The sequence below is a fragment of the Lutra lutra genome, chromosome 8, assembly GCF_902655055.1.
Source record: "Lutra lutra chromosome 8, mLutLut1.2, whole genome shotgun sequence".
Lineage (NCBI taxonomy): Eukaryota > Metazoa > Chordata > Mammalia > Carnivora > Mustelidae > Lutra > Lutra lutra.
The window spans coordinates 53,150,003-53,167,686 of NC_062285.1; the positions used below are offsets into that span (position 1 = coordinate 53,150,003).

A 17,684-nucleotide genomic window follows, 5' to 3' on the forward strand; every position below is an offset into this window, starting at 1 on the left:
CAGAGAACTGAAGAATCCAAGAAGAAATTCCTGCTGTTTCCTAGTCTCTGCAGACAAATATTTGACATTTATGATTTCCCAATGTGGAGGAGCCTGGGTCAATACCACTGATATCTTACACCTAAGAATAAGCACAATGAACTTACATTTCTCAAAAAGCATGGAACAGAGATTAGAATAATCTCATTCCTTGTTTTGGTCAAGGTTGTTCTGCTTTTACTTTGTGCCAGACAGAATAAAATCCTCCTTGTAGGAATAAATCATCATCCATGCCATTACCATTTGAATATGGTTTTGAGTATACAATAAAAAAATTCACAAGCATATCAGAGGGAGGTTCAAATGACCAAAACCATGAACATAAGAGAAATAGAAAGAGACATGAGCAGTTCTACATATATTTAGCACACAGTCTGTAAAATAACTGGAATTAATACTTTCATTGAAGAGCTAAGAAATTAACAACTTAATTGTTATTGGGTGTTTAAGAAATACTTATGCAGCAATCTATAGATTCAATCTCTATGAAAATGCAATCCCTATCAGAATACCAATAGCTTTTTTTTTTAATTTGACAGAGATTACAAGTAGGCAGAGAGGCAGGCAGAGAGAAGGGTAAGCAGGTTCCTTGCTGAGCAGAGAGCCCAATGTGGGGTTCAATCCCAGGAATTTGAGATCATGACCTGAGCCAAAGGCTTTAAAGCAGAGGCTTTAACCCACTGAGCCACCCGGGCGCCCTGTAATACCAATAGCCTTTTAACAGACTAGAACATTTCTATAGAAATTTCTATAGAAACACAGACTAGAACATTTCTACAGAAAATCTCTATAGAATCACCAAAAAAAAATCCAAAAAGCTAAACCAGACTTCAGAAAGAAGAACAAAGTTGGAGTTATCACAAATCCAGAATTCAAGCTATACCAAAAAGCTACAGGAATCATAAAAACATGACACAGTCACAAAAACAGACACATAGATCAATAGAACCAGATAGAGAGCTTAGAAATACATCCACACTTATATAGACAATTAATCTGTGACAAAGAAGGAAAAATATACAATGGGGAAAGAGAATCTTGTCAATGAATGGTGTTAGGCAAACTGGAGAGCTACATGTCAAAGAATGAAGCTGAACAACTTACACTATACACAAAAATAATTTCAAAATGAGGGAGGGAGGAAGGAGGGGGTAAAGATTCTCAACATGGGTTAAAGATCTACATGTGAGAGCTGAAACCATAAAAACTCCTGATAGAAAACAAAGGCAGTGATCTCTTGGGCATTGGCCTTAACAACCTATTTATGGACATGTCTCCTTAGGCCAGGGAAACAAAAGCCAACATAAACTATTTGGACTACACCAAAATAAAAAGCTTTTCACAGTAAAGGAAAACATCAACAAAACAAAAGGACAACCTATGAACAGAAGGAGATACTTGCAAAGGATATATCCAATAAAGTGTTAATAATCCTAACATGTACAGAACCCATACAACTTAATACCAAAAAGATAAATAATTTGACTTAAAAGTCGGCAGAGAAGATACATAGATATAGGAAACAATTTTGTTAATAATAAGGATTTGGTAGAATATGAGAAAGACAAATATTACAATGATTTAAACAAAGATACTGTATTTTTATCCCATTTAAGTGTTTAGGCTTGTATGTTGAAACTCCTCCATGAAATCACTGTGTTTCTAAGCTGGAAAGACCTGCAATGGTGTCAAGAACTTAGGAGTGGTCTCTCTTGTTGTATTTCTAGTGTGATTGCTTATTCTCTGGCTCTAAATGGCTTGTATCCCATCTACATCACAACACTGAGAGGGGTTAGAGAGCAAGAGGAGGGCAAACTTCTTTTATTAAAGGATAATCCATAAAAATTGCTCATCTCCACTTACACCCTTTGTCATATGGTCACGACAAGTTGCAAGGAAGGCTAGCTATAGTCATAGATAAATATTCCATTAACACAGAGGAAGTGGAGAATGCTTGGGTATTAAGAAATATCCATTAGTTTAAGATTTACTAGATCATACAACAATGATTATCTGGAAAAAGATACCTTTCAGAAATGAAACTGAGGTTATGCATAAAAAGAATTCCTAATTGTATCTACAGGATTAATGGTGATGTATTTAACTTGAGGCAGTGTTTTCTATGACAGGTTAATAAATGTTATCATTTTTCATTATCAACAGAAATAATTTTTTTTCCTATTTTCTTTCCTGCTATCTATATTTTTTAACTCAAATGTGACTATCCAGAAGAGCAATCACATAGTAGGGAAGTCCTAAACTGAATTCTCAGGAGACACAGTTAAAAGTAGTTTTTTAGGGGTGCCTGGGTGCCTCAGTCAGTTGAGCAACTGACTTTTGATTTCAGATCAGGTCATGATCTCAGGGTTGTGAGATCAAGCCCCACATCTGGCTGACAATGGAGTCTGCTTGTCCCTCTTCCTCTGCTCCTCCCTCCTGCTTGTAATCTCTCTCTCTCTCTCTCATTCTCTCTTTCTCAAATAAATATAGAAATAAATAAAATTTTAAGGTAGGTTTTTAAAATATTTATATTTATTTTTATTAAGATTTTATTCATTTATTTGATGGCGAGGAAGATGGTGAGAGAGGGAACACAAACAGGGGGAATTCCAGAGAGAGAAACAGGCTTCCTGCTGAGCAGGAAGCCCAGTGCAGAGCTGGGATCATGACCTGAACCAAAGGCAGACACTTAACAACTGAGCCACCCAGGTTCCCCAATATTTGGTGGCTGGGGAGAATTTTTTAATAAATTATAAATATGTGATCCCTTGGGGATGGTGTTCTTGGAGTTCATATACTCCTGAGAATTCTTCAATATTCTTTAGATCTTTTTCCTTCAGGGCCCAGAAAGCATAAATATTCCAAGGGATCAAGTAACTTATATGGCATTGAGGATAATACAGGGAAAAGTATTCAATACAAAAATAAGTAAATCATAGCAATGGGGAAATTTAATATACTACTCTAAGTATCTACCAAAAAAAAAAAAAAACAGCTAAGGAAACAATTTACAAAGTTGTCTTAAATACAAAAGAAAAAACAATCATAGATTGTAAGCTAGAAGGAGACCCATTCAGAGAGGAATGGAATGTCAGTGTACTCTGTTCAGCACGATGATAAAAGATTTAAAGACTGGAGCAGAGATCATTTTATCTCAATAAATCTGGGTATATATCTTCTTTTGAGAAGGTGTTTGAGTTTTTAGGTCTTTGGCAGAATGATTTAAAACTCAAAAAAAAAAGAAAAGAAGAGGTATGTCTAAAATTTAAAAACCATTATTTCCTGTTAGTTATGTTTAATCCATGTTGTTCTGTTTTACCATTAAATAATTTAATTTAAATTTTCTAATCTTTTAAATTTTGATTGTAGGGAAAACAATGACAGAAGACAAATAGAATACAGTGAAAATTTGGTATTGAAAAAAAAATTTTTAAAGATTTTATTTATTTATTTGACAGACAGAGATCTCAAGTAGGCAGAGAGGCAGGCAGAGAGAGAGAGGGGAGGAAGCAGGCTTCCCACTGAGCAGAGAGCCTGATGCAAGGCCCGATCCTAGGACTCTGGGATCATGAAGGCAGAGGCTTTAACCCACTGAGCCACCCAAGTTCCCCAAAGAAAACTGCTTTTAAGTTTCACCAGTATTCACAATATCTAATGCAAGTAAACATCAGTGTACTCATAGGCCTGACTTCTAATGGTTCTGTAATATGAGCTTTGTCAATGTTTGAACAATGTGTGTTGGGGATAGTTGGTGTGTGTAAAGGTTAAAGTTGAACAAAGAAATAATCTGACAGTAAAATTCTGATTTAGGTGTTATAAGTATACCTTTAGTTACTGCCATTGGAATATCTTGTGTAAATGTAGATTGCTTCACAACTATGTGAATGTAAAAGGAATGCCCAGGAAAAACAATAGTCCTTTCTTTTTCATTTACATTATTAAGGTGATTTTGATAGTAGATCTAATTTTTTTCTTTTTTTTAATTTTATTTTGTAAACATATAATATATTTTTATCCCCAGGGGTACAGGTCTGTGAATCCCCAGGTTTACACACTTCACAGCACTCACCATAGCACATACCCTCCCCAATGTCCATAATCCCACCTCCCCAACCTCCCTCCCCCCATCAACCCTCAGTTTGTTTTGTGAGATTAAGAGTCACTTATGGTTTGTCTCCCTCCCAATTCCATCTTGCTTCATTTACTCTTCTCCTACCCCCTCAACCCCTCATGTTGCATCTCCTCTCCCTCATATCACGGAGATCATATGATAGTTGTCTTTCTCCGATTGACTTATTTCGCTAAGCATGATACCCTCTAGTTCCATCCACGTCGTCGCAAATGGCAAGATGTCATTTCTTTTGATGGCTGCATAGTATTCCATTGTGTATATATACCATATCTTCTTTATCCATTCATCTGTTGATGGACATCTAGGTTCTTTCCATAGTTTGGCTATTGTAGACATTGCTGCTATAAACATTCGGGTGCACGTGCCTCTTCGAATCACTACGTTTGTATCTTTAGGGTAAATACCCAGCACTGCAATTGCAGGGTCATAGGGTAGTTCTATTTTCAACATTTTGAGGAACCTCCATGCTGTTTTCCAGAGTGGTTGCACCAGCTTGCATTCCCACCAACAGTGTAGGAGGGTTCCCCTTTCTCCGCATCCTCGCCAGCATCTGTCATTTCCTGACTTGTTAATTTTAGCCATTCTGACTGGTGTGAGGTGATATCTCATTGTGGTTTTGATTTGTATTTCCCTGATGCTGAGTGATGTGGAGCACTTTTTCATGATAGTAGATCTAATTTTTTAATCTTAGAGTCCTCATGTAAATGCCTCTAGATATAATTGGAATCAACTTTTATTTGTCCTTATATATTTATTTTTATTTATGTATATGCCTTTTATTTTTAAAAAGATTTTATTTATTTCTGAGAGAGAGAGAGAGAGCATGTGTGAGAATGAGAGAGAGAACATGAGCAGCAGGGAGAGTCAGAGGCAAAGGGAGAAGCAGAGTCCCCTGCTGAGCAGGGAGCCTAATGCAGGGCTCAATCCCACAACCCTGGGATCATGACCTGACCCAAAGGAAGACGCTTAACTGATGCAGCCACCCAGGTACCCCTGTACATGCCTTTTAATAATAACAACTTATGTTTTGGGGGCACCTGGGTGTCTTAGTTCTTGAGCGTCTGCCTCTGGCTCAGGTCATGATCCCAGTGTCCTGGGATCCAGCTCCATATCTGGCTCCCTGCTTAGTGGAGCCTCTACTTCTCTCCCTCTTCAGCTCCTACATCATTGTGTTCCCTCTCTCACTCTCTCTCTTTGTCATAAATAAATAAGCTCTTTTAAAAAATAATAATAACTTGTGTTTGTGAGGTTGAAAGTAATTATCTTGGTATCAAGACAGACAGTATTGTCTTATCTAATGCCCAAAGCCAAACCTTAAGTATTTTATTGTGCTTGATGATGAAGATACCAGGGAAGGAAATATTCCTTAGAGATACAAATAATTTTTTGGAGAAATAGACTATAATCTCTCCTATAATTATTTGCACAAATATTTTACTTTTAAGGTGATGACTTGGATAATATACTCCTTCAAACTTAAACCTGATTTCCAACTGACCGACCTAGCAAGTCTGAGCATATGATTATCTCAATATATGTGTGGTGTTGAAAATAGTACCTGTATGGTTAATGTTTCTTTAATTATGAGTTAGCTGAATGTTGTTATGATAGGGAAATATATGCTGCCTAAAATTGCTGTCACCACTGTTCTGAGATATGTTGTGTGTTTGAAATGTACCAAATACTCTCACACCCTATTTCCCTTAGGCCATGCTGATCTCAAAATTGTTCACGTTTTCAATCTGTATTTTAGACAAAGAATAAAATGGTAAGTGTAAAGCACAGAAGCAGATGGGGAGGAATTTTATTGGAGAACATTTTCTCTTTAAAATTTTTACTTACTAAGTTACATATTTTAGTTACCAATTTATTATTTTTTTATTTAAAAAAATTTTTGTCTTAGTAATTTGTATATTTTAAATCTAATTTTTTTTCTCAAATTCGCTATCCTGCCTCTTTAAACCCTTCTTATCTTCTGGGTTTCTGTAAAGCTTTGTCTTTATTGCTCTCTTCTCTTTACCTCTAATACCGCAGACAATTTTCTGAACACTAATTTGTATATTTCTCTCTGCATCTCTATTATTTTTCTCATTTTCACCTTATTTTACATGATCTATTCTCAGAACTATAACATGCAGAGGAAAACTGAGCTTTTTTCTTATATACACTGAAATTACCAGACTGTTCCTACTGATTTTGTTTCAGGATACAGACTGGGAAGGAGTTATATTGAAGAAATGGAAACACTAATAAGGATGGCAAATAAATAAATTCCCAATGTCTCAAAGTCACTTATCTGAAATTGTATCTCATTAGCCATGAAAGTAAATGACACAAGAATCAGGCATTTGAGTTGATTAGTTGAAAAAGATGGTAAAGTTACGATAGCCCTGTTTATTGAAGACAGCAAGGTGTGTGTGTGTGTGTGTGTGTGTGTGTGTGTGTGTGTGTGTGTGTGTATTAAATGGAATAAATGGGTTGCTGTAATTTTAAGGACAGATACCACTTTGTTTCTAGTATGCATACCTTTTAATTGAACAAGAAATGGCATCCATTCCAATACTTGTGTAAATTCAAGAGAGGAAAAGCATTTTTCTATGTTTGAAATCTCCCTCTAATTTCCATCAAATTTATTTCCTTAAAAAATCAACAATTTATACCATCATATAGGTTATTCGCCAGTAGAATTAGAAACTGAAGATGGAATTCTCTGTCCAGATGCTCTGGAAGTGCAAACTATTGTTTCTCCTGGCATACCCATCTTCAAAACCTGAATGAGCATTGTGTTACTCTATCTGAAATGTTGCTTGCTAACTTTAATTTAGACAATTAAATCACTCTTATTTTTCCACTGGGATCGTCAATTTCTTTCTGTTTTTCTTTCCTATTTAGAACTGGAAAAATAGAGGATAGTAATGGGCAACCACACACAAGCCATAGTGTTTATACTGGCAGGTTTGACTGATGACCCATAATTGAAAGTTGTGTTATTTGTCTTTCTGCTTCTCACCTACTTGCTGAGTGTCACTGGCAATCTGACCATCATCACACTCACCCTGATGGATACTCACCTCAAGACACCCATGTATTTTTTCCTTCGGAATTTTTCCTTCTTAGAAATTTCCTATACTACTTCATGCATCCCTAAATTGTTGGTTACTATGGCAACTGGAGACAAAACCATTACCTATGATAATTGTATTACTCAAGTGTTTTTTGCCTTCCTTCTTGGTGCATCTGAATTTTACTTGCTGGCTGCTATGTCCTATGACCGCTATGTTGCCATCTGTAAGCTCCTGCATTACACAACCATCATGAACAGTAAGATCTGCATTCAACTTGTCTTCTGTTGTTAGCTTGCTGGATTCTTTACCATCTTTGTACCTCTCCTCTTAGGCCTAAAGCTTGACTTCTGTGCCTCCAAAATTATTGACCATTTCTACTGTGATACAACTCCCCTCATGCAGATCTCCTGCTCAGACACACAGCTCGTTGAGACCATGGGGTACATTTCTGCATCGATGACACTTGCATTCACATTGCTAATGGTTATAATTTCATATGCTTTTATTGCCTTAACAATTCTAAAAATCCCTTCAAGTAAGCAGAAGAAAAAAGCTTTTTCAACATGTTCTTCTCACATGATTGTGATATCCCTCTCTTATGGCAGCTGCATCTTCATGTATGTTAAACCTTCAGTTAAACAAAGAATATCTTTTTCCAAGGGAATTGCAGTGCTCAATACTTCGTGGCCCCACTATTGAATCCTTTCATCTATACTTTAAGGAACCAGCAAGTGAAAAAAGCTTTCATGAACATGATACACAGGGTTGTTTCTTTCTCAAGTAAATGAATGTCCTGTTGCATTTTATACAAAATAAATGAACAAAGGAACCCCTAATAATATCAATGTATCCAGTAGTAGCTTCCTTTTATTTTTTTTTATTTTGTATTTTTTGCCTTCACGTCTTTGATATTCATCTTTACCTCTTCTCAAGCTCTATTTGCACGAAAAAACTTTGTTCCAAAGAATTTAATTTTCTCTCTGTCCTTCAAGAGATATTTTTTTCTCATCTCAATTCCTTTACCTGTGAATATCTGAAAGAAATGGAACTAAGCTTTCAGTCTGTCTTTTATCTTTGAATTCTAGTCAAGAATATAAAATATTTTTCCTCATTCTTTCTAAAATAAATAAATCTTTAAAAAAATAAATAAAACTAATAAAACATTGTGCACTAGAGTATAGTCCATTGAAACTAGTTATTTAGTTTGTGTGAGAGAATTATGAGCAATTATAAATATTTCAATTAAACCTGACAAATAATATACTAGCAATCATAAATTATTGAGCATACCTGCCTCCTGAAGGGTGGAACAGCATAATAATTTCAGCAAATACCTAAGCCTGGTTTGAAAATCATAATATACACATCAATTTCAGATGATTTCATGAGTATAAATGTGTTGAAGAAATTATAAATTATTAATCACATATGTTCTTGTATCTTTTGAAAGATGAAACTAAGGATAGCATTTTGTATCTCTCTTTTGTTTAACTTTCCTATAATTTCCTATAATTATGTTTCTTCCCATACATGGTATAGATTTAGAAAAGTATCATCTCATTTACTGATTTTTTTTAAAGATTTGATTTATTTATTTGACAGACAGAGATCACAAGTAAGCAGAGAGGCAGACAGAGAGAGAGAGGAGGAAGCAGGCTCCCTACTGAGCTGCGAGCCCAATGCAGGGCTTCATCCCGGGACCCTGAGATCATGAGCCAAAGGCAGAGGCTTTAACCAACTGAGCCACCCAGGAGCCCCTCATTTACTGAATTTAATATCAAATGATAACTAGGTAGATTGATACAGTTAGCAAAAAGTATGATAATGATAAAAAATAATAAATGAATGAGTTTACCTGTGTAAAGTAAAAGTATAGAATAATATTCGGGATTTATAACTTAAATTCAGAAACTGGATTAAAAATGAAATATGAAAGTATGGCATTGGAAAAACATGAATTAAAAATCTATCATTAAAGAAAGCTTTTGGAAATGGGTTATAGTTGACAGTGACATTTAGAATGTACTTTAGTCATTTATTTTTCTTTAATACCAAAGAAATTTCTTTCTTTAAAATGTCCTGATGTTTTAAAATATTCATATCACAAGTAGCCAAATTAAAAATAATCAGATAAATTTCATTTTGGCAAATAGGAACTATATGTTTCCCAAAAGACAGAATATCTTTCAGGATATGATAATAGCTAAGCTGATCTGTTACATGATTTAGCTAACATTTTATGCAGGAAAAAAAAAATACTTGCTCATGATCAGATTCTGAAAAAGTGTCTTTCTTTGGTTGTCAGCATTTTTTAAAAACTCACCTTGAAATAACATTACGGTTTAGTAAGTTTAGCCTAATTATTTTTTATTTGCATTTTTTATTTCAATTCTAGTTATTTATCATATATTGCAAAATCAGTTTCAGGATAGAATTTAGTGATCCATCACTTAAATGTAATACCCAGTGCTCATCACAACGAGTGCCTTCCTTAATACCCATCACCCATTTGGCCTACCAACCTCCCTCAGTTTAACCATTTTTATTGTGAAGTTTTGGTGAGATTCATAGAAGGTAAATAACAATCAGTGGAGATGTAGTTTATCTGGATTAGACAAACAAATGAGACTTTTCTGTAAATTGTTGTTTTCTTCTTTATATTTCTAAGGTATAGTGTTGAACATGATGAAAAATATCAATCTGCCAAATCCCTACCTAAATATTTTAATGTATTCCCTCTGCCAAAATTTCTCCTTCTTGAAAATCTCATTTACACTGATTTATTTCCCTAAATTGTTGATAACTCCCATGACAGAAGACTAAACATTTCCCTAGAGTATTGGTACAACTCAATTATTTTTTATTCTTCTTTTTGGGAGCTTCAGAATTTTGTGTTCATATGTTCTATGACTACTCTGCTGCGGTCTTCAACCCACTGAGTCACTTGATCATTATGCTCAGCAAAATGTGCTACCAAGTTGTATCAAGTTTTACTCAATTCATGGGAACTAGATTCATCTCTTAACATACTTTGAGGCACAGATCGACGTTCACTGATGGTATTTGAATATCTAATTTTTTTAGCACTAAGTGCTAAACACTGTGCTACATCCACTGAATCACTAAAGAAAAACTCTCTAAGACAGAAAACAGAAAACTATAGCAAAAACCAATGAAAAGAGAAGTCAAATCTTTAGGACATAAATATAATTGATATCTCTAGTTAGAGCCATCAGGGAAAAATAGAAGGCACAAATTACTGATGTTAGCACTATAATATGACTTCACTACAGATCCTGTGGATATTGAAATTATAATGACATAATATGAACCAATTTTTGGCAAAAATAGATATTTTATATGAAATAGACAAAATCATTATAAAACATAAACTTCCAAAGCAGTCAGAAGGAATTTATAAATGGAGAACTCTATAATAGTTAAAGTAAATGATTCATAGTTAGAAATGTCCCCTCCATACACACACACACACACACACACACACACACACACACACACACATACATCTAGGTTTAGATGGCTTCACTTATGAATTATACCAAAAAATTCTAAAAATACCAACTATACACACATTCTCCAAAAAACTGGAGGTCAGAATACTCAATTCACCCTAAGCCATCATTATCATGACACAAAAACACAGGCAAGGCATTAAAAGAAAAAACTAAATTCAGAAAATTACTTATGAGTACAGATAAAGAAATTCTAAGAACCATATATAAAAATTCAATCCAATAGCATATAACAATGGTAGTATACCATGAGCAAGTGGAATTTATTTGTAAAATGCACTGTCCATTTAACATTAGAAAATATATTGATATAACCCTTAACATGCATACACAAATGTATCCAACAGTATGAGAAAAAAATAATAGCATTGAAAAGAGAAATAGATGAATCCTTATCATATTAGAAACTTCAGCAACTCTATCCAAAATGGGCAGAAGTCACAGCCATATAATTGGTAAGGACATAGTTGAACTCAACATCCAGAATCAACTGTATATAATTTGACATCTGTAGACTATTTCAACCAACAACAGCTATATACCTTTTCTTCCCAAGCCCACCAAGACAGATCACATTCTGGGCCATAAAACACATTTTAAAAATTTTGAGGATTAGAATTGATACTGTATTGGGTCTCAAACCACATGATATTAAAGTAAAATCAGTGAAAAGGATGAATGAGAAAATTTAAATTATGTGTAGATTAAATAACACTTCTAAAAACACATGTGTCCAAAAAGAAATCTCAAGAGACATTTAAAACTTCTTTATTTATTATTTATTTATTTATTTAGTTTTTTTTATTATGTTCAATTAGCCAACATATAGTACATCATTAGTTTTTGACATAGTGTTTAATGATTCATTAGCTATGGAATAGCATGGAAGACCATTTAAAAAAGGGAGGGAAAACTGAATGGAAAGAAATTTAAACATTTTTTAATAAGTGAAAATGAAACAACATTTATTAAAGTTTGTGGAATGCAGTGAAAGCAATGCTTAGAGGGAAATTTATAGCATCAAATGTATCTACTACAAAACAAGAAAAATCTATAATCAGTTACCTGTTTCCACTGTAGGATATGGCAATTAAAAGGATAAAAATAAGGGAAACCTGTGAACAATTCTAATATTTGGTAACCTAAATGAAAGTGACCATTCTTTGAAAGAAACAATTTGCAAAAACTCACATAAGAATAATCCAAAAAAGGATTATATCTATTAAAAATTCACTTAATAATTAATTACCTTCTAAAACAGCATCAAGCATTCCATGTTCATAGTTTCTTTTTTTTTAAGATTTTATTTATTTATTTGACAGACAGAGATCACAAGTAGGCAGAGAGGCAGGCAGAGAGAGAGGGGGATAAGCAGGCTCCCTGCCCAGCAGAGTGCCCAATGCGGGGCTCGATCCCAGGACCCTGAGATGATCATGACCTGAGCCGAAGGCAGAGGCTTTAACCCACTGAGATACCCAGGAGCCCCATGTTCATAGTTTCTTAGAATACTATTAAGATACCACCAAAACAATTTATAGATTTAGTTCAATCTCCATCAAATCCTAATAGTATTACTTTTTTTTTTTTCAAAAATGGAAAACAACCACAAAAAAAAATGGAACAGTTGATTCTCAGATTCAAATAGAACTGCAAGGACACCTGAATATCCAAACCCATCCTGAAAAAGAAGAAAAAAGTGAGAAGACTGAAATATCCCAGTATCAAAGCACACTACAAATCCACAGTACTCAAAAGAATTGTGATATTGGCAAAAGGACAGATAGAAACATGGAATAAAATGAAGAGTCCAGAAATAAGCTTATACATCTATCACCAATTTTCCTCTAGGGTACCAAGATGAGTCAGTGGAGAAAGAATAGCCTTTTCAACAAACAGTGCTGGCATAACTAGATAATCACATGTAAAAGAATAAAATTAGACTATACAAAAATCACCTCAAATACAGTATATCTGTGTACTTAGATGTAAAAGCAGACAATCCAGGTCATTTAAAAAGGTTGGATATATGACCTTGGATTTGGATTTGGCAATGGATTTTTAGATATGGTATGAGCAACGAAGGATTAATTTGTACTGCATCAAAATTTAATCCTTTTGTTCATCTAAGGACATTGTCAAGAAGTGAAAATAAAATCTACAGAAAGAGAGAAAATATTTTCAAATTGTGTATCTTAAAAAGCTCTAGTATCCAGAATATATGAAAAAGTATTACAAATCAGCAACAGCTTCATAAAAAAAATAACCCAATTAAAAATGTGCAAGGATTTGGGGGTTTCTGGGTGGCTCAGCAGTTGAAGTGTCCGACTCTTGGTTTCAGATCAGGTCATGCTCTTATGGGTCCTGAGATCAGCCCTATGTCAGGCTCCACACTCAGTGGGGAATCTGCTTGAAGATTCCTTCCCTTTGACCCTTTCCCAACTCACACATCTGTGTGTGCAAGTGCACACATGCTCTCTCTCTCAAATAAATTAATGAGTCTTTTAAAAATGTGCAAGGAGGGGCACCTGGGTGGCTCAGTGGGTTGAGCCTCTGCCTTCGGCGCAGGTCATGGTCTCAGGGTCCTGGGATTGAGCCCCACATCAGGCTCTCTGCTCAGCAGGGAGTCTGCTTCCCCCTCTCTCTCTGCCTGCCTCTTTGCCTACTTCTGCTCTCTGTGTGTCAAATAAATAAATAATTTTTTTAAATGTGCAAGGATTTGAATTCAAATTTCTCGAATTGTCCAAGAAGCACATGCAATGATGCTCAGTATTATTAGTCATTATGGAAATGCAAATCAACACCAAGATACAACACTTCAAACCCATTAGGATGACTCTAATTTTTTAAATGTGGATGTGTAGTAATTGGAATGCTTTTGTATTATTAGTGGGAATGTAAAATTGTGTAGTCACTATGGAAAAGTTTGGCACTGTATGTGGGCTAGAGATATTTCGGTCAAGTTTGTGTTATGTTAAAAGGCAGAGTCCACTGAAATCTGACTTACAGAATAGCAAAGGCCATCATAAATAGTAATAGAGAAATATAGACTTTTTATAAGATTTTATTTATTCATTCATTCATTCATTCATTTAACAGAGAGAACAAGAGAGCACAAGGAAGGGGAGAAGTCAAGGGAGAGAGAAAAGCAGGCTCCCCTCTGAGCAGTCCCAAATATGGGACTCAATCCCAGGACCCTGGGATCATGACTTAAGCCTAAGGTAGCTATTTAGCCATCTGAGCCACCAGGCACCCCCAATATAGGCTTTTTTAGTTTCTTTCTTTGCTTTTATTTTTATATGGCTCTTTTTAAAAATATATTTATTTATTTGACAGCAGGAGGGATTACAATTAGGAAGAGAGGCAGACAGAGAGAGAGGGAAAGCAGGCTCTCCTCTGGGCAGGAAGCCCGACATGGGGCTCGATCCCAGGACCCTGAGATCATGACCTGAGCTGAAAGCAGAGGCTTAATCCACTGAGCCACCCAGGTGCCCTTTATATGGCTCTATTAATGCAATGTGTTATCCTTTTGTGAAGCTTGGATGAAAAGAAAAAAATTCAGAGAGTTTGATAGAGTTAGTGAATTTTTGAATGAAAATTTTATGAGTGAAGTTTCAGAGGATGTTACTGCTGACTAACAGAATATTAAAGGAGGTTGGGTGTCCACAGCAATGTGTTTATGAGGATATTAAGAGAGTAGGTATCTCTGTAAACTTTCCTCTTTAATTCCCATTTTTTCCCCTCTTCTCCTCCCATTTATCCCCCTTCTTCATAGAAATCAGCTGTGAGAAACCACACAGCAGTGACCCCTTTTATTCTTCTTGGACTGACCAATGATCTGCAATTACAGGTGGTCATTTTTCTCCTCTTTATTTTTGTCTTTACCTACTTGCTGAGTGTCACTGGGAATCCATCCATAATCACCCTCCCCCGATGAACTCTGATCCAAAAACACCCATATATTTTTTCTCCAAAATTTCTCATTTTTAGAAATCTCATTCACAACCAACTGCATCCCCAAATTTCTTGTCAGTATGGCAACAGGTGATAAGGAAGTAGGAAAGCTAAAGGGACTCCATTTCAGAAAGACTCCATCTCTGCTGTTTTCTGCTAAGCCCCATTTACTCATGTTCCATACATAGCCTCTGAACAAGCCAAAGAAGCTACGTTCCCACCTCAAGGGAGAAGAAAATTCAACATTCTCTGGGTTTTGTCCTAGCCCCCAAACACCTGGTAACATCCAAGAAGAGCCAGATTCCAGACACATTCCAGGACATTAGCTTCAAACAAATTTTGCTGACACCAGCATCAATACCCTTACCTTTAGTAATATACAGAATAATCCCTGTTGTTCACCTGATACTCACTTTTCCCTGGATTCCTGGAGAAATACGCACCCTAGACCATTTTCTACTATAAACCCCTAGCCCCAAAACACAACAGAAAGACTCATTTTCCTTTCCTTTCCAAGTCTCCCAGACACTCTACTATTCTGTCACTTACATTAATCAATAAACTCTGTTTCTGCTTTCTCTGGCTCACATTTGAATTCTATCCTGTGGGAAGTCAAGGACCTCTTGGCTGGTCCTGTGGGACCCTCTCCTGTCCTCGGACCCAGTCTGAATGCATCAATAAAGCCATTTCTTACAACAGTTGTACAGCACAGTTGTTTTACACTGGCGTGGATGCAGACAAACTTTTTCTTCTGGTTCCTTAAGCCAATGTTTGTCTTTGGACTAGTACTTCACGGACTTTGAGCAGACTTCTTTAAAGATCTCTGTAGTTATACTTAAGCTATTTGAATAATGAGACCTTTATTGGTGAATAAAAGGGTTCAAATAAGTTTACTCTTTTAATGATCTAAACAATAATCTTTTTTTCAGAGGGATTGAAATTCTTAATTATGAAGGTTTCAGAAGAAATGGAAAATAGAATTATAACAGTAGAGCATTAGAAAAAAAGTATCTTTAATAGTCTCAGAAGATTCTCAGAATCATTGAATGAAAATAAAAGTAATCATACTTTCAGTAATAAATTTCAGAAATAGCTTGCAAATTTGTAAGTCAAATGAGAATTCCCTGTTGCCCATGAATTGCTATAAAAAGGCCAAATACAAAATTTTTTTGTAGGTCAGATTCTAAAAAAAAATAACCAACAATTGTAGTCAGATGCATTTATATAGGGTTTATAAACAGATGAAAGTATTAACCTAATTACCCTGAAGAAAAGGAGTGAGAGAGATGAAAGATATGCTTCTATCACTTCCCTAAACCAAAAGTAAGGGTGGAATACCTACACAAAGGAAATGTATCTTATCTAGATGGAAGTTTGCTGGATCTTTGAATATGGAGATGTACACTATTGTTGCCAAAGGAATAGAGTCTGTGCATTTTTTCTTCAGGTCAGAATTAACATAATTTTGCCAAGTAGAAAACAAGCTGGAATTGAGAGATTTTGGCAAACAAACTTTATATCAGGTAATAATTTGACACTACATTGCTATGAAAAGCACTGAATTTATTTCACAACAATTTTAGAAAATAGACGGGTAACATAGGATATGCCGGTTGTATTCCAGGCATAGGAATGAAAGGGCAGGACTTTTAACTGTAAATTACGTATAAAAGGCTACCAAGGTGATTCTTCACACAACATTTCAACATTACTTAAATACCAGGTGTAAGTCCAAAATACTTGCTACCTCTACCTGTATAATACCATATTAAGTACTAGTTGAACCACATGCTTGAATTGTTCAAAATAAACAATATCTTTTACTGGGTGCTAAACAGGCGCCTAGGTGGCTTTGTCAGTTAAGCATCCATCTTGGTTTTGGCTCAGATCATGATCTCAGGGTCCTGATATCAAGGTCCACATCAGCTCTGGGCTCAGCGGGGAGTCTACTTCCCTTTCTCTCTGCCTCTCCCCCTGCTCTTGTACACACACACTTTCTCTCTAAAATCAATGAAATAAAATCTTTTAAAACATTATCCTACTTTATATATGGAAATTCTGAGACACAAAAATTTTACGTATTCTGTGAAGTATTCGACATTATAGTTGTAAGGAAACTTTACTGAAACCAGGCTGAATATCTCAAAAATCTTGTTTTAAACATTAGATATACTAATTCCTCAAATGCATGTGGTTATTTAATACCTCTGTGTTATTTGCATATATTTAGACTTAAGTCTTCTTTCCTTATGTATATTTTTAGTCTCACTATTACTTTCTCCTAAATGCCTCCCAGAACTCCAGAATAACTTAGAAACTATACAGAATGCCCCATAATATTTTAATATCCTTTTATTACAACACTAATTATACACTATATACTAATATTAGAGTTATGTGTTTGTCTCCTTTAAGTAAGACAAACTTCTTAAATATAAGGATGGAGCACTTTGCAATGTCTGATATAAGGGGGATACATAACAGATGTTTAATTAACAATTTAAGTATAGCAAATTATACTTATAAAAGGCGTATATTTTAAAAGTTGTGGTTTCTAGAAGCTAATATACAATAAAGAAATGTTATTTAAAGCTTGTGGTACAGATTTGAGAGGTGTTTTCATTAGGAATAATAAAATGTAGCGGTGGAACTTAGCTGCAAGATTCTCCAAGACAATGTCCATAGCAGATAAGTAATGAGGCAGAAAAACACAATCAGAAGAAATGCATGAGGGTGCCTAGGAGTTCAGTCAGTTGAGCATCTGCTTTTGCCTCAGGTCATGATTCCGGGTCCTGGGATCAAGCCCTTCATCAGGCTCCCTGGAAACCCGCTTCTCCCTCTCCCTTCAGCCTCCACTCTGCTTATACTATCTCTGTCTCAAATAAATAAACAAAATCTTAAAAAAAATAAATGAATGAATTTTTTTGTTTGTTTTTATAGCAAGGCTGTGATTTGTGACATTCA

At 35.2% G+C, this 17,684-nt stretch overlaps 1 pseudogene; it reads left to right on the forward strand.

The window, feature by feature from the left end:
- The first annotated feature begins 7,086 nt into the window (after positions 1–7,086).
- On the forward strand, positions 7,087–9,516 carry LOC125106884 (olfactory receptor 6C74-like; annotated as a pseudogene).
- The last annotated feature ends 8,168 nt before the right edge of the window (positions 9,517–17,684 follow it).